Here is a 23,754-nt window from a genome sequence, read left to right as displayed (position 1 = left end):
CCTCTTGGGCTGTTTTTCCTATTCCGGTGCTGATCTACTACCATATGTTCCTGCAGATGCTGCCATGGTCCTTGTCTTGCCCTGAGAAATTAGTGAGGCTTGGATGGGCTGAGGAAGGTATGAGGGCATCAGGACCACCCAGTGCATGGTTGGCACGTGTCCTTACAGCACTCAAGCATCCGACCAACAAAACATTATGCAGAAGATAATGAACCATTTCCAGACAATTTAAAAAATCAGCCATTGGCATTTCAGCTAGCCAGGATGGCATGAGCAGCTTCCACCTGCCTAGCCCTGCCATGGAGATAAGGCCCATCTTGAACTGCAAGAAAAGCAATTGAGGGGCAAGAGGGAAGTGGCAGTGAACATTCTTATGTTTAACATCTGTTAATGAGCCAAGTGCAAAAGCAAGAATGGTCACTACTTCAGCTTCCCAAACCCATAGTGCCATAGCACATCTCAGATTTGTGGTCCCTGTAGGACAACACTGACAGGATGAAAGGGAGTTTAGTTTCAAGCAGATTACTGCTTCATAGCACAGGCGATACAGGGACTTCAGGGCTTGAGTCTGAGCGTGACAGCCCTTCCATACACATATCAGATGTCCTAGTCCAGCCTCCAGCCCTCCTTCCCTACCACCACAGCATAAGGACAAACCAGCCAGAGTTGTTGCTTGAGGGAGAGCAGGCTGATACCATTTTGATGGTGAAGTGCATGCACCTGGATGGATGCTGTGTACAGCAGGACCCTCTATTTCCTGAGAAAGAGATGAAAGATCAATTATGGGGCATGAAAGTAGTGATGCCTCCAGTGGGACTGAGAGAGCACTAGGTTCTACAGCTCTGCCTCAAAGAACAAGCGAGTCATTAAGGAGGCTGCTTTGCTTCCTTGTTGTTTTTTCCCTCCTTCTCAGGGGAGAGAGGGTGAGGTGAGTCCCAAGATTATCATCTCCCTGCAGGCAGCAGCTACATCACCTCCACCATGCTCTGAAACCAGATGAAGATTCCAGGTCTATTGCCTGGTTGCCCTCGCAGAAGTTGCCTCATAGAAGCCTCATCAGCTTCTTCACTTCACTCCATAGGAAAACCATGATGGAGCAGAGCTGTTTATCTCAGCTGACTTTCTCCCTTCTCCCTTCTGCCCAGGTTGTTTGTTGGTACCTCCAATGTGGTGTCAGTGCCAGTGTGCAGCAGAAGGGCATCTCATCTCTGAACCGTGCTGGATTAGGAAGTGCGAGTCAGCAATTTTCTTCCAGCAGATACCATCCAACCCTGACTTCCACCACACAGATCTGCAGGTCAGTGCCCCAAAGCAATCTTCTTCCTTGACTCTGATACTTCTACCCAGATGTTCATTTTAGCTGGTAATGAATTTTTCTAACATATGAAGAAACAAAGACCTAGCAAACCAAAATATAACTAGTGCCCAGCTGCTTCTTTATCTGGCTGTGCTTTATTTGCACAAGCTGAAGAACTTCATGGTGCCAGGAGGGATGTGATAGAAGTTCTTTGTCTCATAAATTATTTTGGCGCAGTCTTCCCCTGGGAGATAGGACTTGAGAGCAAGAGCTGGCAGCATGGGTTCTGCTCCCAGCTTTGGCACTGACCTGCTGCGTGACCTTGGACAACTCACTTCACCTCCCCTGAGCTTCTGTTTCCCCTCCTCTCCTTTGTCTGCCTTGTTTATTTGGACTGTCAACTCCTAGAGAAAGGAATTCAGCCTCCCTGGCAGCTTGAAGATTGCATAGCATGGCAGGAGCCCAATCGGACTCGTTTCTGGGAGGTACTACAGTAAAAAAGGTCATAATGATGACTAGAAACTAGCATTTGCTAAACAATTGTATGGGAGTTTTTGCTTATTAAGGGGCATACATGAACTAGCAGAACATCTCTGACAGTTCAAAGAGCTTGTCCAGGGACAGCAACTGTTTTTGTTCCTTTTCCATGGCCACACTGAAGATCATATCTACCAGCCCCATAAATATTGACATCTTCTCCCTGTCCCAGCTGCACTGTGAGAGGAGTGGGAAGCATCTGCCAAAGAAAAGGGAGTGTTTGTTGGAGGTAATGAAGAAGGCTTCTCTTGGAATCCTCCCCCTCACACACATCTGGACAGATAACAGCTCTTGTGAGAAAGGTTGAAAGAGCTGGGGAGGCCTCCTGGAAAGGGCAGGGAAACACTCCACTTTGGAGCTGGTTAGCACCAAGGGCAGAAAGGTGGAGAGAGGCTGTGGGGTCTAATGCAGGCCCTGTCACCCAGAAGTAAGGGATGGAACAGACTAAACCAAGGCCACCAAAAGCCTATGGGGTAGATCATCTTTAGGTGAAACCACAAGAGCCTTGATTCCAGAATACACCACTTTCAGCAAGTGCTGCAGCTTTGAAATTCATTTTACCCTCTGGATGGTATCAAAAGGTGCAAATGAAGGGCTTGCCATTGCATTTGTGGCTCTTGAAGAGACTCGATGCTCACCTACTGCCTTCTACTCTGCTCAGAGTCCCTCTGGCAGTTCCACTGCTGTCCCTTAGCCAAGAGCAAGGCCTTCTCTTCCCACTAAGTGACCCACAACTGATACACAAGAACATCATGGAAGGACAAGAATCACATCGTTTGTGCTATACGCCACTCCACAGATATAGCTAAGGGCAAATTATTTCTCTAACATGCCAAGGATGCTTTCAAAAAACCTCTTACCCCACTACCCCTTCGGCAGTAGCCCTGCAGCTTGACAAACTCCACTGGAACGCTTGTCTGCTTTTAAAATGTCTTGAATGTATTGCATGTATTGGCCTGTCATTGGTTTTCTCAAGTCCCAGCGATACAGAGGAGTCTGCTGGGAGCAGTGTGGAAAGCAGCTTCTTAAGTGATGCTTTCCAGCTGACAGGACTGGAGGGCAGGCACTACCTGCTGTTAGGGGAGAAAGCCAATCCAGTTGTTAATCCATCAACCAGAGGCCAATGCTAAATTGTTCCTTCCAGTGTTGCTTTTCAGTGCTTTGTCCATTTATGCCTGTGCTGGTGAAGGTCCTTCCCCTGCCTGCCCCCTCAGAAGCATCCTTCTGGAATGAGTTCTTCCTACCCTGGCAATGCCTGGGAGTGCACAGAGGCTTTTTCTGTCTCCAGATGTAACAGGTGGCATAAAGAAGGCACAAAAATAGGAGATTATCTAAATGAATAAGCTCCACCTGGCCTTAATTCCCTACTCCCGACTGCAACAGGAACTTTGGAAGCTCAAGAGACAGATGAGCACACATGGAAGAGTGATGCTCAGGCTCAGAATGAGCAGGAGTGGGCAAGCAGTGTGCATTGCCACTGATACTGCTTACAGATCTGTTTTCTGCCACTGCATCCATCTTGCTGCACAGCCCGAGGCCATCACCACATGAAGCAGGTAAAGTGCAGTAGCTGCATATTTAAAGGAAACATAATAAGAAATGAAAAAGTCTGTTTTTCACAGCTTGCAGGTTGCGGTTAAGTAGTTACTCCTTTCCATGGCAGTCGCTCAGGCAGGGCTCAGAGACCACCACAGACATGCAGTTGCCAGGGTCTGAAGGGTGAAATTCCAGTGTCTCAGTCTCCAAATTCTTCAAATAGTCCCTCCAATTTTTATGTTTTCATAAAGGCATGGCCTGCTGCCGGGTGACCTGGAAGAGGCATTGCAGTGCTTTGTCAGCACACTCGCCTCACTGCAGAAGCTAAGGACCAAGTTGTCTTATTAATCATTTAAAAAGTGGGGAGGAAAAAAAAAATAAAAGGCACAGTTCTGGCTAATTGTAGGGGGGAAAAATGAGGTCAGAGTTCATTTTTTTCTCTGCTGTCACTTCACAGTTCACTGGCTGACAAGGAAAGCAAGATAAGAAGAGACTGGAGATAGTTCAGGGAACTGAACTCCCTCTCCCAAGGAGAAGTGGGGGAGTTCAGGTTTCTGATGTGGATGGAGAGGCAACTGTGCTGGATGTTGAGCCACAGGACTTGGCAGAGGGGATGCTATAAGCTTCTCCAAGAGGAAGCAGGGGGGTTTGGCATGGTGCTCATGGAGCAAGCATGTCTCATTTTTTTCCACCCCATAAACGTACTGACATTGGTGCTGCTCACAGGTAAGTCTGAGCTGAGAGAAACTGAGAGTCTCCTATACCAGCAGCCATGCAGGATTTCAAGCAGATACATTTGATTCAATCTAAGCCTCAGGGTTTATCCACTCTCTGTTTTTTTTTTTTTTTATTTCTTTTTAGTTTAACATCTATGCAAAAGTATAGATTGGAGGGGAGAGCAGAGCCCTGGTGCTCCTTCCTGCTCTGACACTGGGCTGATGATACAGCAAAGCCTGCCAAACCACCCTTCCCTCATTCTGTCCCCTATGGTCGCTCCCGCTATGAGCAGCAACTGCTGGAGTAAGCGAGACCTCCTCAGGAGCGTGAGATCCAGAATCATTCATTTTATGGGGCCCTCCTGCGAGAGCAAGGGATTTGTTACCCTGATTCCTGCTGGGGAAGCACTCCCACAGCCACAATGTGAAACACAATACGGCACGGACTCTGACATTCAAGCTGGGTTATTTGAGGCAAGTTTGTTACACGGGGCCTATGCAGCACAATTCCAGCAGTAATTATCCAGGCTCCTTGCACCATTCTGGCCACTTCAATGCTAACTCTGGCCTGAAATCGCAAAGTCACGGGAAAAGCCGATGTGCCGTGCTTGGCTTTAGGGATATAGGAGAAAAGGGATCAGGAGAAGGAATCACAATCTGGGGAGGCTGTTTAGTGAAGACCCCAGTGGTGAGGACATGCTCTAGGGATGGGATGTTTGCCTCTGTGAGCATGAGCAGTGGACTATGGCAGGTGGCTTGGGACTTTCTTCTGCAGTGGCACTCATGGAAATTCCAGTGTTAATGGGAGACTTAAGCTTTCTGCTTACAGAAATTTAAGTGATGCCTACAACTCCTGAGGTCAGGCCAGGGGATCGAAGCAGCCTGTGAATCTCTGTCCCAGGGCTATTTAGCTTAAGGTAAAGATGTTGCCTTAAGGTAGGATCAAAACTTTTTCCTTCCTCAAGTGAGCATGTGCCGAGCAAGGAGGGATTGCAGGGGAAGTGTGAGGTGAGAAAGGTGTTGTCAAACTCTTGTGAGAGGTTAACCTGGTTCCTGAAGGTTGCACAAGCCCCCACCAGCAACACTGGTGGTGTGGCAGAGCTGAAGACTGAGCAGGTAAAAATCAGGTGGGCCATTTGTGCTAGTCCCCAGACAAACATGAATAACCTCCAGCACAGCCAGTTCCACTATACTTCGAAACAGAAAACAACTCCTGAAGAGACTTGGAATGCTAAGACATGTAAGAAGGAAGAGTAGATAAAAAGGGCTGAACAGAGGACTATAAACATCTACAAAGATATGTTCCCCTGCCCCTCCAGCCAGGATACCCATCCCTTCCCAGCCCTATTTTCCACTAATGCAGGATAATTCCTAATTGCTTTTGCTATGGAAGTAATGAGATGTCAGGGTGTTTTCCTTTTTTCTTTTTATTATTTTTTTTTCTTTTGGCAGGGACAACAATCAGGACCCTTCTGCATTTAGGCATGAAGGAAGAGAAGGAAAACAGTCTTGTTTTCAATAAGACAGGGTCTCTTCCTCCGTTGCTCAACTGCCCATTTGCACAAGGCTTTCTGGCCCCGTAGTAGCCTGTTTCCCTGGAGAGTACAGTCAACATGGGGAGGCAAGGCAGTCTTGGAAGGTAGCCTGAGGATAACAGGCGTTATAAAGAGGAATTTTTTTCCCTGCTGTTTTTGTTTGTTTTACCACAGAGGCTCAGAGGAGCTGGCCAAGAGCCTCACACAGCAGGTGCTGCCTGGGAATGCAAGGGGAGCAAAATTCCTACTAAATGGAAGCATTATTTGACACCACTGCCTTTCGCAATCTTTTTCTTTTGTTTTAGACAAACTCCAAGGCCTCCTGGGTTTTGTGGTCAAAGCTGAGTTGGACTCTTCTGCAGGGGAGGAAAGGGAAATAGTAAGGGTGTCCCCAAACATGCCAAACACTTGGGTGACAGAGACCAAGCCTTCTGGAAACAATGCTGCTGGGTTCCCACAGAAGTAGCAAGAGGGCCAAGAAAAAAATAAAAATCACCTTTGGCTCCCTCACAGCAGTGTTAATGCCTTTTTTCTTTTTTTCCTTTTTTTCCTTTTTTTTTTTTTTTTCAGTGAAGGAGAGGCTGAGCCTGCACACCCACACCAAAATGCTTTTGATATTTGGAGATCTACAGGAGTGGGTCACTATTCTGGCCAGCTTGCTATTGTCTACCATGGCTGTTGCAAGACTCGAAGAGAGAGTAAGTGTGGCTAAAGGAAGGCAGGATAACTCCTTCCTTTACCAGAGGCTTCCCCTGTGGCTCAGTCCTTCCTGTCCTCTAATTTTCTTTTGGACTTCAGCTCCTTCCCAGTAAAATTGGCAGAATCCATAGGGGAGGGGGTCATATATCAGCAGCATGGGATGTGTAACTATTTCATAAATGATGGAACAGCGTTAAAACCCATAAAGAAGGAAGTGAGAATCTTCCAGAAATTACAGGCTTTGTGACAGACTTTACATTCTTCTAGTTTTTTACAAGCAACCAGGGTGCCTCTGTCCAAAGGCTCTCCTCCCACCAGTAAAAATGTAGTTTCAGAGAAAATCTCATTTTCTTAGCCTTTTGGATACTCTCAGTTGCCAAAATTACACCAAGGAATTGATAGCTCATTTCCAGAAGCCTTCAAAAGGTGCAGTAACTGGCCATGCCTGTGTGTTCAGGTACGTGTCTCGTGGTTGTCCTCGAGCAAAGGGACTGTTCTTTGGTTTGCTCCACAGCTTGCATGCTGGCATTGTCCTCACTGATGGAGACCTCCAAAGCTGGTGCTATTAATATTGATTATATTCTCCCCCTTTCACACTCTGTGGTTCCTGGGGGGCCAACAGCCCCAGCCTAGATGCTTTTAAACAGTGCATTGTGAGACACAGCTACATTCCTTAGCTGTAAGTCCTTAGAATCACTCAGCAGCTCTCCAAAACAAGTTCAGAGCACAACTTGCAGCCACACAGATGACGTGGCTATTCAGGCCCAGAGGTAAAACCTACAATATTAGCAACACAGTGGATAGGTGGCACCCACATTCCACTGGCATTTCTCCCTGCCAGTGTCCAGATATTGCATTCCTCAGCCCAAACAGCAGCTTTCTTGAATTTCTTGTACTGCAAAAGATGGAGAAATCCATGTGAGACAAGTATCTTATGCTTACTCATTCTTCCACTGCTATTTATTGGGTACTCTAAAATTAATGAAAACCAAAGACACTTGAATGGAGTGCATAAGTCATAGAGTTCAGAAAATGAAAATTTAAATGAGCTTCTTTCAGAAGGCCGTTTGTATATCATTAAAATTTCTGCCCACTTAGAAAGGGGAAGGAAGCAAAACTTAAAAGCTTCTGGTGTAAATTTGCAATGGTGAGAAAAGTATGTCCTTGACAAATAGCCAGAAGGACAAGCTACTACCATGATCAAGCTCTTCAGGATCAGGAGTTTCAAAGATGGAAAATATGCCTTGATGGTGTGAAACACAGATCTATCTCCATGTCTAAATGGGATGGGAGAGTGTAGTAATGTACAATACATCTGTGCAAAGAGATGGGTGAAGTGTTCAGAAGTCCTTTGGCAAGGCTGGTCAGAGCCCTTGTTTCAGTAAGAAATGTCTGTCTGGTTTTTACATCAGCAAGTTCAATTTCTCTTCATTTTTTTAAATGAAAGTATTTTGAAAAATATTTTTTTTAATATCCCAAGTGAATTTTTTCTGTATTAGTTAAGGACAAATGATAATGCAAACAACAGTGCAAAAAGTTTTTAAATAGCTAAAACTGAAGTAAAATTGACTCACAAATACTTCTGATATATCAGCTTTTTTGTCCAGATGTCAGCATTTTAATAAAAACCCAACTCCAACTCTTTGAAGCATGTAGGGCGCCAGGCAATGCCATTCAGTTATGGAACAGAGAAAAAACTGGCCCCATGTGAAACCAAAAAAAAGTGGATTAGAAATGAAGAACATTTTTAAATTAATGTGAGGTTCAAAATCAAGTAATTTGCTGAGTCTCCAACTTCTGATGTGTTCATATTCCAATATATTGGTATGTCCGGAGATGAATGTTTTTCTGGAAGATGCAGCAAAGCTACTGGGCTTGGTACTGGGCTAATTGACTGCAACTGAATGGCTTTGAAATATAGGAAGTCATACCAGATGTTCCCTTGGTTCCTTCTGGCCTTAAATGCTGTGATTCTATGAATGAGTTTCTGAATCTGTGAAATCCGAAGTCCTCAGAATACAAACATATGCGTAGAGTTATACTTCTGGCCTCTGCATCAGAAGAAAGATATTGAATGTGCATTGTTGTGATAAATCAAAGAAGCAGCTAAATCAGAGCTGTAATAAAAGTCAACTGCAGATCTTTGTGCAGAAACTGGTCATATGTCATGTGAGGACAAGGTTTGGAGATGAGATTTCTCAACATTTGAAATTACTCCTGGAAGCAGCCCCTTCCAAGCACTGTGGTGGAGATCCTTCAGACTCTCCACAGCCTTCTGTGCCACACAGGAGCTTGCTTGACAAGTGACGATCAGTGAGGCACTGAATGCTGCTGACCACAGTGTAATTGAGATGAGCATCCCTGCCACGAAAACCAGCAGCGAGACATTCAAGCCAAGAGAAAGGAGTTTTGTTTTTCTGGGCTTCCTAAAGGGGAAGCATATCAAAACTGGGGAAACTGAAATCCATAGTCAGCAAGAAAGCTTACTCAGCCATGGTCTAGGCATAGTCACACCAACCATGTATCCACCCACTCCAAAAAGTGTTTTGAAAAAGGAAGAAGAACAGCAACAAAAGGAAGAAAAAGGAAGAAGAGCAGCAGCAGCAACAACAAAAAGTCTCAGAAGAATTATGATACTTCTGTGTGATTTGAAAACACATCTAAGTAATTTGATTCATTCTGGGAGGAAATCCTCTGCATACCCCCTAACTGGATTCAGATGACATGAATGTGCAGATCACCACTGAAATTCCTTCTTGCCAGGCTCTGAGCATCTCTGGTTTCCTGCCCTCACCATCTCTCTTGGCTATGCCTCTGGTTCTTGCTGGAGAAGGTAGCAGAGTGGGCAGGACCCAACTGGCAACCAACACATCTCATCAGCACAATATGGGGTGATTCCTAAGATGCATGGTTGATCACTGTGATGCAAATCTCCCTCCTTCATGCATGGAGGGTTCTAGACCCTTGCAGCATGGGCCCAACTGCTTTAAAGAAAACCTTTGAGAAACAAACACTTGGTTTGAATGAAACGCTCAGAAAAAGGACACATGCTGCCAAAATTCTCCAGTGGAGCACCCTTATTATATAATGCCAGGCTACATGTGTCGTGCAAAGTGCTGTCTGTCATTTGCAGAGGGGCCGTTGATGCTCTAACGTCACCACCAATGTCACGCAACACTGGGTGAAGCAACGAGCGCAGCAATGTCACCAGGAAACACATAATGCCAATGACAGTGGAACTAATGTAGAGGAGATTATCCTTACATTATTCAACACTTCCAATTGCTCTCTGGTTTAAGTGGCTATATGATGTAATAATATATAAATACTGTAATGAAGGGCTTATTTATAGCTATCCTCAGCGTTACTGGTGAAAGTATTAATGTGTTTTTCCCACACTGTGCTCATTGACCGCAGCCGTGCAACCCATTTTCAAGGGACTATGTCAAAAGAGTGTTTAAGCCATTCCTCAGTCAGAGGAACAGGTGAACAGCTAATGCAGCGAGGGAAGTAATCAGCTTTAAAAATGGGAATGAAGAAAACCAAAAACAAAGCAAAGAAGTGTGGGTGAAGAGAGGACATACCTCAAATGGAAAAAGAGGGTTAAAGTGTCTCTAAATCTGGCAACTACATTCCAGCCTGAGGACCAATGGACTCCATGGAGAAAAAGACACTTGCACCTAGCTCTCATTTAAGACATGACCACTGATGGAGGGAGCAGGGAGGAGTGATCAGACCTTGGACCAAAAGCAGATTCAAATCTTAGAAATAAGGAGTGATGATATTCATAGTGGATGAGTTGCTCTCGATTTCAGTGTTGGCCTTAATTGATCTTGCATTTCTGTATAATGCTTCACATCCTTTAACTTTCTGAACCACCCTGGAGCCACCAGTAGCTTCCAAATGCTTTTTTTCCTCCTCCCTGAGGATGGCATGGAGAGAAAAACAGCAGGTCTTGAATGGTTGAAGGTGCAGGATTTCAGAAGGACTATGTAGCTCTTGCAGAGACACACAACTCTGCCATTCCTACGCTCCATCTGCAAAGAGACTTCCCTTTCACTGTAAACACAGTAAAAATGGGAAAAAGCAGAAAGGAGAAATTTTACTTGTGGGAGAAATGTGTGATTTCATCATTGCAAAGTGTGGGTTTCTTGGGGTGTGTAGAAGAATCCACAATTACCTGGAGAGACAAAGTGTTGGAAATGGGGCTTCTGGCTCTCTGGCCTGCTTTCCTCGTGTGCTGCACCAGGTCCTGACCCATTCCTGAGCCCCTCCTGTTACTGCAGCTCCATTGCTGACCTAGGAAGAGATCCTTTTCAGAAATTAATCTGATACCTGCATTTCCCCTATTTAGGGAGGAGCTTTCCCTGTCTTTGACTTGGCTCATCATTCCTTGCAGGGTGTACCACATATTTCCTTTAATGGCTCTTTGAGTGGTGAAAACAGGGCCAGGCTTGTAGAGAAAATGTCAAAATTTCTCCACCCAGATTAGGGCTTCTCCATTCATCTTTCTTAATATTTGCCATTCCCAGAGCATGAAAATCCTGTGTCTCTATGTGGGCATTGAGTGCAAAGCAGAGCAAGAAATGGGGCAAGAAATGGAGTGACAGCAGGAGGGGATGTATCTTCCTCCACTGCATTGGCATGCTGCCAGCAAGTGCAAGAATCTGCCTTTTTTTTTTCCTGTTTCACAACAGAGCTGTGCTGTAAACAGCATTCATCACACAGGGAGTTCCACTTAGAAATGGGTGAATGCTAGAAAAATACTATTTACAAGTCCTCCCTCAAATAAAAACCATGAGTTTATTTTGGCACCGGCAGTGATTCTCCAAGTGATTGCTTCTGGCAAGCACTCAGGCAGGTACAACAACACTTGCTGAAATAATCAGAGGATGGGGACGTGTTGCAGATACTAGTGTAAACGTGAACTGTGGGACAAACATTTGTGCAAATCTGTGCAGTGAGGGGTTTGCATAACTGGTTTTGATTGCTGCTTTTGGGTTCCAGACTCCTCGAATCAAAGCGGAGAAACTCTGCCACATGACGGAGGTAAACAGGGACACACGCACAAACTCATCAAGAAGAGTACAAATAAAAATTAACAACAAAAAAGGCAACAACAAATAGTTGAACTGCAGTCAGACAGCATAGTTTACAACCAGCCCAAAGACTGAGAAACGGCCAAAGAAACCATTCACGTAATAGCAGCATGTCAAACACATCTGTAAAGTTCCTGTAGCATTTGCAAACAGCGGCCTAAATTCAACAGGATTTACTTGGAGCAGTTCATGAGATTAAAATCAAGAGAGCATGCAAATATCTTACTGGAACAGGGCCAGGAGACAGGACTACAATTGCATGGTTAATTGAATTTGGCAAGCAGTCACCCAGCTATATTTCCCCAGGATTGACATGTGGAGTAGATCGATTGATACTGGAAGAATTAAGGATGGGCATTGCAGAAAAAAATGAAGATCTGACCAAGTGGGCTCACCAAGGTGGGCAGATTGGCTAACATTCAATAGGTGGCACCTACGAGAAGAGATCCAAGGCTGGTGTCACCTCAGATTGCCTTCCAACCTCCCAACACTTCTCCTGATGCAGACAGAGACTTAACCATATGCTGGCTGTAACTGGTGTGTCCACATGTGAAAGCAATTGCAAGGCTGGAAGGGCTTGGGTTCTGTTTTGTTTGCGTTGTTCATTATCTACAAATGCAATTACCAAGAGATAAATTAAATTAGGTTGTAACATTATTTTGAACATCTTTTCTGGTTTGCTTTATTTCAGATTTTCTGAGAGGCCAGTGTTTATAGTTAAAAGTACAACTTGGCAGAAGTACAATCAGGAGTGAGCAACACATACCACAAACAAAACCATTAAGACCATTTAGAAAATTTTTGCAAAAGACAATCAAGTATTACGACCCTAATTTCCCACTTGGTCACCATGATTTTATGTCAACATTAACACCATTGACTTCAGCTGAGCCCTACAGGCACAAAGCTTGTGTGATGGGGTGGGAAACTGGCCCAGTTTAGGATTATGTATATCGTATTATTTAAAAGACAAAGAAGCAAATCCCAAGAGTGTGTAAATATGCTGAAGTCTCTGAGTGTAGACTTTTCCCACTGAAATCAAAAGCAGAGCATCTGTGTACTGGGAGCAGTGGAATCAGGTGTCCTCTACCTGTTATTGGCAAGGCATGACCATTACCAATGAGCATTTTGGGGCTGGATGAAGAGTGTAGGACAGGATGGATACTCTGGAAAATAGAGGGATGACTAAAGAGAAGGGTGTGTCTTCTTCTCTGAGAACCTCCTCCCCCAGTCCTAAAACTTTATTTATTATTACTTCATACACTAGGACCTATTTTTAATGCTTCTCAAATTAGTCATATAATTTTTTTTTCCCATCTGTGTATGAATATAGAGATACGTAAACCCAAAGAAAGACAGAAGGTGTTTTTTCTACCTGGTTGATCATTGTTTTGTGTTTTTTTCATTTTAGTTCTTTTGGAAGTGCAATTATATTAGACATGCTGGGCTGGCCACTAGGATGAGTAAAACAGTCTGAGAGAAGAAAAGGTTTGTGAATATTTCAGGATAATTACTAACAGTTAGTCCCAGACCCAGAAAAAAATATTAAAAAGAAAAAGAAAAGCGAAGAAAAAGAGAGAAAAAGAGTTTCGCCTGTTACTGATTTCCTTTTTGGTTTCAGGGGCCATTGTTTGTTTTAATGACAGGAAAAGAGAGCTGTCAGAAGACATTTGCATAGTGCAAATAGGGTCACAAATCAGAGGGGCTGTGGAGATCATGTAGCAGTGAGCCGGCACCCGTCAGTGTGCAGCTACGAGGACGAGGTTGTTTTCTGTAGTAATGGGGAGAAGCTGATAGTTTTTCCACATGCAGTTGAAGGCTCAAGCGATTTTGGGGAAGAAGAGCTTCCCATTTGCAGCAGGGTCTGCTGGGCTCTCATGAAGGCGTTGCTGTTTGTTTATTTTCCTAGCTGTGTGCTTAAGATGCATTCTTTGAAAATTCAGCTGATGGGTCTGTTTGTATAGACTGCACTGCTAGTGAGTTAGACCAGGGGTTTGTGTTCATCTGGGAAAAGAGAAAGAATCCTGGCCATCAGAAATGTTTACTATATCAGGAAATGAATTCACTACTTGAGGGTTCCAGTGGATATAAAACAAAAATTAAAACAAGAGCCTTGTATAAACCCACTTTGTATTGTCTCCTCCATAAACAGCCCCATACATGACAAAGCTCAGAGTGAGTGAGAGAGGTAGTTTTATTGGGGCATGTGGAAGTGAGTTAATTGCTGTTGTTTTTTGATTGTTTTTTTGCACATGTTGGTGAGTTTGAAGTGAAAACTGGTTGTCTTTTCTTTCTCCCATTCCAGAGAGAGCTGAGCCTTTGCTGAGAAATAACACTAGGCAAAATGACTTCAAGCTGTCACCATTACACAACCTAAACTTTATTTCTTCATTAATGCATTACAGAGCAAAAAAACAATGAGAGCATTCCTCTGGAATGTGTGTTTACTGAGCACAAAATGATATGTTTACTGAAATAGCAGTTGCTGCCGGGTTACCCAGTGGGAGAGAGCTCTCTCTTACCACACCGGTCCGAGATCCTGGTGTCGCTCTGCTCCACGCCGGTGACTTCCCCCTTGCCAAGAGGGTCCTGTGGGAAAAGGCAGTGCTGGTGCTGGCCAGAGCTGAGGCTCAGCATCATCCAGTGGCACCTTTCTGGTGGCTCCTGCAAGCCCTGGAGGAAAGGGGGAAAAGGAGGGGGATTTCAAGGCATCTCTTTCTGGAAAAAGTATGAGTTAGAGGAGAAGGGGCTAAACCCAGGATTTCAGAGAGGGTGTCAGCACTTCTGTGGGAGTGGGAGAAATGCTTGGGGAAGAGGACAGGTGCTGTTGCCATGTGGATGAAGACTCTCTCCCCAAAGAATGGGAAGAGGTGGTGGCTGAGGAGTGGCAGAGCAGCTCCTGGGTACAGCAGCACTGGGAGGCTGTGCCACAGGAGGAAGGGTGATATCCTTTGTGGTCACAGTAAGGAAAACACCATTCCTGATGGCCAGGATGAGATGGGCATGTTACAAATGCCCCAAACAAAATCAGCCAGGGAAGGCAACAAAGGCAAATAAAATCAGTGAGGGAGGTTGTTCCTTTATCCCAAGAGTCAAAGCAAACCATGTGTCTATTAGTACATGTGTACATATGCAGGTGCACACACGCACACCCTCCTATGTACCCAGTCTCCTAAATTCAAAGGTGGTTTGTTCTTTTCTTTTTATTCCACTGGGATTCAGACAGAAAAAAAGCCCAATAATTAAGAAGCTTTTGCCCAGTCCAACTGCCAAGCAGACATCAGGTTGGCTGCAGCACTGTTTGGTGTGGATATGGCTCTCCAGTGATTCATAACCAGCCCAGTCGGAACAGGGTTCATCAGTGCCCCAACCAACAAAAATACAACTGCAATGTTTTCAGTTCTTTCCCTTCTCCTTTAAAGAGAAATACACACACACACATGCAGAGGAAAAACAGAACTAGAGAATGCTTTCTAACCTGGTACAGCACATTGCACTAATTCGGGGATGCTGTTACTCATGCATCATTCACGACCCTGCCAAAACTGGGAACAAACAGTCCCTACACTCTTGATCGGACTGTCTGAGCTCAACTTTGTAGAGTTTTCCAATCTGAAAGAGCCCAAATAGGAAACATCCTTCCTCACTGCTAGCTCCTGTAATTGGCAGCATACCAGGCAGTGTCCTTACCCCGATCTGCTTCTCTATTGATATTTTTGTTCAGCAGTGACTGCAAGGCAGGTGAAGGGATCTGTAAATGTCATGTGCTGTCATCTTTCCACTGGGTTGCATCAGAGACCACAGAGTCTCCATGTTGGGTCGGCTTCCCCCACAGTGTCAAAGTCCCTGGAAATGAGGAGGAAGTTGAACCCGGACATCACCTCTGCCCTGGAGGTAAAAGTATCTCCTTGCTGAGAAGGCCTTTGTTCTGGTTACTGTGGTGTTCATGCTGTTTGGTGTCTTGTTCAACACCACAAGGGCAGGGGGGCACTGCTGCCAGGAGAGCCAGAGGCATCTCCTCACCCCAACATTTCTTGGTGAGGAGAGGAAGTCACAGAATCAAGGAATCATTAAGATTGGAAAAGACCTTTAAGATCATCAAATCCAACTATCATCTCCTTCAAGGTGTCTCCAGCCATGGCTGAGAGGGGCCAGGAAAATGTTCTATTTGTATACGTGCCATGAATGCATCTCGGCACCACACTGAGAAGGATTGACAGGAGCTGCAGAAAGGCTGAGTAAAATTTTCCAAAATACCTAAGTGATGTGGAAGCCTCCTGTCCTATTTTTAAAATGTGACTGAAGCACGTGAGACCCAGAGCCTTAAAGGTATCTGCCTCTGCAGATAGATCTTTAGAGCTGGACACCTAGAAGAGCACCTCCATCCCACTGCCCTGATGATCCATCCTCCCCAGGATGGGGTCCTATCCCCTCTCAGTCACATCATTTCAGACTCTCACATCCAACAGGAGGTTGCCTCTTCTGCAAGTCCTGCAGGGACCTGCACCTCTCTGTCCATCCCACAACAGAGATCTGCTCTCTTTCCTTCACTAGAACCAACAGAGATGCATTGTACTCGGGTTTTGCTTCCAGGCATGCTGCCCCTGGGTTTTTTTTCCACCTTCTTTCCTTAGCTTTTGCAGAAACCCCTGCTGGGTCATAATTCCTTTCCAGCCCAGCCAAAATCCAGATGGGACCCAACCCTCTCAGCTGCTGTGTGTGGGCACATTGCTCACAGCAGAATTTGTAACTCCACAATAGGAAGCAAGGTGACTTTAGCTGTGTCTTTTCCTGCTGGCCAGTGGGGTCTGTGAGCTCAAGTCCGGATGGCTTGGCCCAAAATATCTCAGGCTGCTTCCTCAGCAATGAAATGTCTCCTATTTATTGCTGCTGATTATTGCTAATGACAAAGGCAGGTGGCTGGAGACAGCATAAGGAGAATGGCAAGGCTCAGAGAGATCGGAGAAGATAAAAAGGTCAAAAAGCAGTTATTTTAGCTGCCAGCTTTGTGCAATTTTGGAAGCAGAGGACTGTTTCCATTAGATGTAGAAAGCACAGGTTTTAGCTGCAAGAGCACACTCTTCCCACTCCATGTTTTTGCAAAACTTTCTGCCTATTTGTAGCACCTCCTGCTGTATTGCTCACACCAGCCCTCCTCACTCAAGAAATGTACTGGAGCCATACGTCGGAGCCGTATGTCTCATCGGCATAGTGAGACTTGAGCAGAATCTATTGCCAGAGGCAGAAATACTCTCATGGATGCAGCCAGTAGAATAGGTGGAAATTTTCCAAATTTCTTTTTGCAGAGGGAACATTTATTCCCATGAAAAATGTGGAGGGACTGAAGGGAAGGCTTAATAATGACTTTTATGACATGTCCTTTCCCATTTCTAACTTTTTTAAATTGTCTTTTCTATCTTACAATGCCCTTGTAGAGCCCCTACTCTCTCACCGATGTCAAAGCAAGAACAGTGAGGAAAGAAATATTGTCACCCAAGCTGCAGTGCTGAAAGCTCCTTCTTGTCAGCACTGATACAAATAACCATATAGATACCAGGACGTGCTCCTAAAGTTTCTGTCATTGCGCAAGGGCCCTTCTGGCCTCTCAGCTGCTGCTGCAGTGCAGTGCTCCTGACATTCCCATGTTTCTCATGAGAAAATCCTTTCCCTATGGACAGGAGATGGCATGGACCATGCTGCTTCACAAAGGTGCTGCTGTCAGTTAGGATGGAGGGAGAGGTAGGTAGGAGAAGATGAGAGTTTGTGGAACACCAGCAGAAGGCAGGCTGGGTGCTGGGAGCCTGGACACTTCAGCTGATACTCAACAGGAGAGCCCTCCAAACACCATCTCTACAGTGCAAATTCCCCTAACTTTTAAATGCTAGAATGTCTATTTTGCTTTTTTTTTGCATGATGCTGGTAGAGCCATCAATGATTTGAGCTTGTTTCTCTGCCACCACTCACCTACTGAACCCTGGGGACCACCACACACCCTTCAGGTACCATCAGTTCCATCCCTTCTGGTGTGATGCAGCACTGGGCCTCACACCAGGGAGCTGCAGACATGTGGAAGCTGCGGCTGCTCAGATGAAGGCCTCTGATAATTATCCACCCTCCCACTTCCCTGCTGCATGGACCAGATAGCTGCAAGCCAAGGCCATTACTCAGCGTATCATCAGGTGTGTAGCTGTGTCCTGAGCACTCCAAATTGGCAGGGAGATAACTATTGGAAGTAAGATGAAGCCAAAAGGGCTGTGGAATCTGGCCAAATCTGCTGTCGATTTTAAAGCTGATTCCGCTGTTCCTCCCATGGAGCAAAACAACCATATTTTTCATTTTGCAAAGGACAAAGCTCAACAGGGCTTTAATTTCTTTTATTTCCTTTTTTTGGCTTTTTTTTTGGTTGCGCTTGCTAGGAATTTATTGAATGCTGTTACATTATTCTTTCTTGCTGTCAGAAACAGGCTGACTGCCCTCCCAAAGTTTGGCTACTGAGCAAGTAGGCTGCATGGGGCTTTTTGGCCACTGGTGAGGCTACTGTCTTAGATGGTGGCCTATGAATGTCCTTCAAACATTTGGCATTGAAGAGCTTTGCCATCAGCCTCTGGAAGTTCCCCTATCAGTGGGAGGTGAGTGGGTAGCAAAGCTTCTGGGACCAAAGAGAGCAAAAGACTACTACCATAAAATCTGTAACAAAACATCTGCTTTGATTTATCCTCTATGTGCTGCATTTCAACCTCGTAGAGTGGCCTTGAGCTGCTCGGGATGTGTGCTGCGTGGGCCAGGGCTGTTGGGGAAGATGCCCCATCCCCTGGCATTGTCAGCTCATCCCACAGGCTGAGAAATGCATAGTCCTTTGATGGGAAATTTGTAAAGCTGAACCCTCCTTCCCTATTCCTTCAGTGGCAAGCATGGGAGGAAAAAGCCTGCAGTATTTTCTTGGGATGGGGATGAGCAGCAGAAACATGTTGTAAGAAGGGACAGTAGCATGAACAGAGCAGCAAATTGCACTCATCTTTTACTCCTTCCTCCTAGTTATCTATCATAATTTTGCACCTGACCAATCCACCTCCATATATAACAAAAATTTGATGCTTGGCCACCTGCCAGCCATCCTCTTTCTGTGCTGGAGTGGGTCTCATTCAGGGGAAAATTCCCCTGCCCTGGAGAAACCAGAGCAAGAAGCAGTTTCCCTGGGTTTGTTCCATTATTCATTGTTATCCTCCCCTCGGGCCGCCCTGAACAATTTCCTTCCCCTCCCCTCCATGTACACCCTTCAAATGGTTTTAGAATATGGCACTGAAAAATAAAGTTAAAAAAAACCCACCAAATACCCAAGGCATTGAAAACATTCAAATATATTGCTCAGCTCTTTCCTCCCTGCACCATTGTCTTAGGAGGGCTGGCACGGGACCAGACTTCTTTCTTATTACCAATCTTAACTATTCCGCTGGGCATCGAAAAATAAAGCCCTATAAAAGTCACTAATTAAATAAGTTCTCCCATCTGACCTAATACAAGCAACATGAGAGGTTGCATGATTTTTTTTTTTTTTTAGTATTTTTTTTCTTTTCTTTTTCCCTCCTTTTTGTAGGGCCCACTTTTCTGACGGGGATTCGTTGTTTTTCTGGTAGGGGAGAGGGATTTCAAGGTCATGGAATGAATAAATGATGATAATGCATGGCTGCAGGGAGAAGCAAGCACAGCAAGCGCGTGACAAGCACGGCAGCAGCCGAGGTGCTTCTGCCTGCCCGGTCCCTTCCAGCAAAGACAGGCCTGCAGTCGTCCCACCCTGTGGCTGCTGAGTGTGTGCTTGTCCTCCCTGCTTTTGTTTGCCATGGTGGCTGCTTGCTTTTTTAATTATCGTTATTATTTTCTTCTCCTGCGACTCAAGAGTGGATGATTATCTCATCTGAGTGTCGCCCGCCCCAAGGCTCTGTGGGGCTCCTTGGCTCCAGGCCTTGCGGGATGTGGGCTCGCCCCAAAGCAAGAGAAACAGAAAATTAACAGCTGTATGTCCTGTTATTCTTGGGAATTTTAGATGGATTCATGAAAACAGATACTCGCCATGCTCAGCCGTGGTGGTTCCAGTGCTGTGTGCCTATGCTCACTCTTTTTCTCTGCTCCTTGGGCGTGAGCCCATAAGGGGATGAGTTGGGCAGCTCCATCTCACTGCCCACAGCAGGGACTGCGTGGGGCAGTGCTCTTTCCTTTTCTCCTGACTCACTTGCTAATGAGCTCTCCTCTTGCGAGAGCATCCTGAGGTTTTCTAATAACAGGAAGCAGCGCGCTGCCTGCCCCGGGGTCCGGCCGCATGCGGGAAGAGGTGTGGCTGCCTCCAGTTTCGAGGAACGCCAGTGTCATGACCTGCCCAAATCACAACGTGCTCTCCCCTTGGCATCTGCCTTGCTGCCTCCAGCACTGTTGTTTCACTTACTACCTGAGTAACCCGAGGGATTACAGCCAGGATTGGCCCTGCAGAAGCAACTCAGGGTACAAGGTTGCAGCTGCTGAAAAGTGGCGGGTAGGGGTGGGGATGCTGACTCCAGGGAAATGTACAAATACACATTTGTGCTGTGGCTTCCCTGGTTCAGGTTGCCAAAGGTACTGAAGTCTTGTGAAACAGGTGTTGAAGGGTTCAGTGATCACCAGAGGATTTCCCAAATCTCTTTCCCTTTTTTAAATGCAGGATCTCTGGCAGTGTAGGGTCTCGTCCTTTAATGAAGTGATGGATGGGATCTGCCCAGCCAGACAAGCTCTTCATCTGGTGAGCCAGGCAGCACAGATCCCTGGGGACGCCTCCCAACAGTCCTGATTTAGCTTGTTCTAGGCCATGCAGGGAATTATTAGCTGCAGAAATCTGCGTCTCTCCTCTCCTCGTTGAGACTACATTTCCTATTTTAGCTTGGTGTTTTGCTTTCACCCCACACGAGCTATTTATTCTATAGCTTTTACACTATAAAATCTAGGAAAAATAAACAGCAGCTGAGAGGGGGCTGTGGCTATCAGGGAGGGCAGGGATGTGTGCATGGAGCTTGGAGAGGGTGGTAGGAGCCTTCCCTAATGCTACCTCATGGAGTATGATCCCTGAGCCAGGGATGCAGCATCTGCCCAGCTTTATTCCTGCAGCTGTCGTGGTTAAGCACAGCTGTTCGTTTCAAGCCCAAGGTAGCAAAACAAACCAGAGTCACCTCATGGAGCCAGCAGGCTCATTGCTTAACCCATGGAAAGTTTTCACATGATTTTTCTGTGACCAGTCACTTCAAATCTTCCGTGAAATGCCCCCTGGCCATTAATGTTACGTGAATATTCCTGTGTACTCATTTATTAATGAGAGGCTCGTGGAAATGACAAACCCTAAACAAATGCAGGAGGATGTTCATAGAACAATTATATTTGCTTTTCACCAGCTTGCGGCCTGGAAAAAACATCGCTGAATTTGGATCATGTCAACCTAGTCATGAGACAAATATGTTGTGTGACTTGGCTGAAGTGATGGGGCTCTCCACTGGCTTTCCAAGGGTTGGTGGTCGCTTTTGGAACTCAGCAAGTTCCAATTCAGTTGACACTTCACACGAGTTGCATTATTTTTCTGTGCACCATCTGTAATCTCAAAAGGCTTCCTGCCTCATGGGCCTTGTGCTGAATATGTGGTGGGAAAAGCATCAAAGATACCTGCCCAGGCCTCTTAGGAGATGGTTTCCAGAAACAAAAAGTGAATAAACTGCAGACCTAATGCCAGGATAAGGACAGCATGGAGCAAGCTCATTGTCAAGCTTTGTAAGACATCCTGGTGAAGGCATTAGCAGGATTTACTTGGTGTCTTACCCTGCAACTCGTGAGAGGAACCCTTCAAATTTCCATGTTCTTCTCTATGAAAAATATTAAACACATGCACTGTTGCCAATTCATTTCCTCAGAAAAGTTGATTATGGGAGAGGCCAAGTCTTCAGCACAGAGAGGAACAGTCCTACATCAATAGCAATGATCACTGAATATTTAATATGATGTCCAGCTTCATAAGATATCTCAAATGGGAAGATCTGTGGACTTGGCCCTCTCTCTGGTGACTTACTCTGGACAGCTGAGGACTCTTGTTGCTATCGTACTTTGTGAAGTTCCCTAGCAATATCTGTGTTCCTGCAGGCTACCCAGTGGGAACGACTTCTATTTTTCCATGGCCTTAAGACTGACAGCAAGAATTGGTGTTTGGAGGCTGTTCTGGGAAAAGGTGGATGAAAGTCACATCTCTTCTCTAACTAAGAAAGGCCAAGGATAAAAGAGAACAATTTACTTTTCTGCAGGTGCTGTCTTTGGGAGGCACTGCCTGTCTCCTGCAAGTTCTTGTGCTTCATGGTCAGTGCAGTTCAAGCTGAAAGCTTTTTTTGGTGGGAGAACCTGGCGCTGGGTGGGGTGGTATGAATTACTGTTCTGCAGAGCAGGAGAGGGCTGCAGGGCTTTTGGTAAGTAAATAAACCATTTGTTATTGAGCAGTAAAGAAAATTTTAATTGCCACAAAGCTTTTTCTGCAGGAAAACGTTGTCAGCTCATGATGGACGGCCAGGTTTAAGGCGACAGGGAAACGGAGTGGATCATAAATATATTCTAGCTTACCCTCTAACAACAAACCTCCAGAAACAGCTTTTGGGTGGTTAGTGCTTAGAGACTTTAAAAGACAAAATAACTGAGATGTCTCCTACAGAAGGCATGCAGATGAATCAAACTATATTACAGTTGTGTTTAAAGACCTCTATAGAGAGTACAGAAAATGGGGTATTGTCTGGTATTCATGCATACCTTAAATACATCAGTTCAGCTGTATATTTGCATCCAAGTAAATCTGTAATCAACAGTTTGGTAAAAGGGCCTTGACTTGTCTTCTTTTCTTTATTTTTCCTTTTTTTTTTTTTTTTTTTTTTTTTTTTTTTAATAATGCTTCAATGAAAATACCCCCATGTTTCTAGCTTGTTAGGACACAGTCAAGAAGGGAATAACTCATTACACACTTCATTATTTTCCAGATAGCAGAGGAAATCTCCTAGGAATATTTGAAATATAAAGGGTAGTATAATGTCTAAAATCAAATTACATGAATTTTGATAAAGTGTCAGCATTTGCAATTAATAATGCTAATGCTGATTTTTGGGAAGCCATTACTCAATCTGCATCTCAGTAGCAAATGAAACCAGGATTGCCTTATGAACAGAGCAGCTGCTCTGTTCATTTCCTAAATAATATACAAAATATGGTATAGATGGATCCCTCTTTTTTACCTTTCCTTATTTGCAAATCAAAGCTTTAGAATTATCCCTGATATTTTGCAAGATGAACCTTTGAGATACAGAAATGCTGAAGCAAATCCCTAGATGCAAGCAGCATTTGATGGGCTAAAATATTCTTTATGATAGTCTTAAAACTAGAATTACCCAGTCCAATACCTGCTGAAATTTACAGTGATGCATTAAAGCTACGACAAACAACCTCTGACAAATAATTTGGTCATAACTCTTTTTTCAGTACACATTATGGTGAAGCAATGTAAGTGGAAAAAGATGCTGTTGGGTAGCAGTGGGCACCATCTTTCAGTGCCAGATTCCAGATTTCAACTTTAACAAGCAAAATTATCTTAACCTACTTTATGCTTCTTTTTTCTGGAAAAAAAAAATAAAAAGAAAATTCCTGTTCATTTTTTTTTTCAGAAACTCTCTATTTTATAATATGCTTGAAACTTGAGAAGAGACTGGATATGCTTTGTCTCCATGAGAACTACTTCATTCTGATAGATTTAGTGGAGAATGTGTCTGTGCTCCATGAATCTTCCTCTAAGAAATAGCTGAATGTATTGTTTCCAAACACTAATTCTCTCAACTTCTTAAAATCCCTTGGCACTTATTATATTCATTCCTCACAAGCAGTAGTGAAAACAAATGTTCTTTGTGTAAACAGATTTTGACAGAATGTGGGAAACTTAAATAAATATGGTTATAATATGGTATAAAAATCAACTTTAAATTTGAAGCAAACTGAAAGTGCATGGGTAAAGAGTCTTGTCACTCATCTTCAAAAAATATCCAAACCCAAATATATCCCAAGATATATTAAAACAGGTAAATATCAGCTCTGAGGCTCCCAACTGTGTCATATGTTTGAAGACATATTTACACAAGAACTGTGTAAATATACAATGTTAAGTAAAACAGTTGCTCCAAAATGTCCTTTCACGTAGAACATGCTCTCATATGTGTTATTCCGCTCCAAGAAAAATGAGCATCCTACCAGTGGTGTTTTCCTCAGCTGGCCAGAGGTGTGGGGTGTAGCTCTTCCTTTGGGGTGGG

The 23,754-nt window shown here is 44.6% G+C and overlaps 1 protein-coding gene across 6 annotated transcripts in view; it reads left to right on the top strand.

The window, feature by feature from the left end:
- Positions 1 to 23,536, top strand: part of LOC110468659 (uncharacterized) — a 199,837-nt gene extending 176,301 nt beyond the window's left edge. For 5 of the 6 annotated variants that reach the window (XR_014955975.1, XR_014955978.1, XR_014955977.1 and 2 more), the window contains one exon: positions 1,146 to 23,536. The gene's annotated coding sequence lies outside the window, so the exon portion shown is untranslated. The remainder of the gene's footprint in view (positions 1 to 1,145) is intronic. The other variant, XR_014955976.1, reaches the window with a different exon arrangement.
- The last annotated feature ends 218 nt before the right edge of the window (positions 23,537 to 23,754 follow it).

The sequence above is a fragment of the Lonchura striata genome, chromosome 5, assembly GCF_050655825.1.
Source record: "Lonchura striata isolate lonStrDom1 chromosome 5, ASM5065582v1, whole genome shotgun sequence".
In the NCBI taxonomy this organism is placed as follows: domain Eukaryota; kingdom Metazoa; phylum Chordata; class Aves; order Passeriformes; family Estrildidae; genus Lonchura; species Lonchura striata.
Note: the sequence above shows the minus strand (reverse complement) of the source record. Positions and strands in the feature narration are given on the sequence as shown.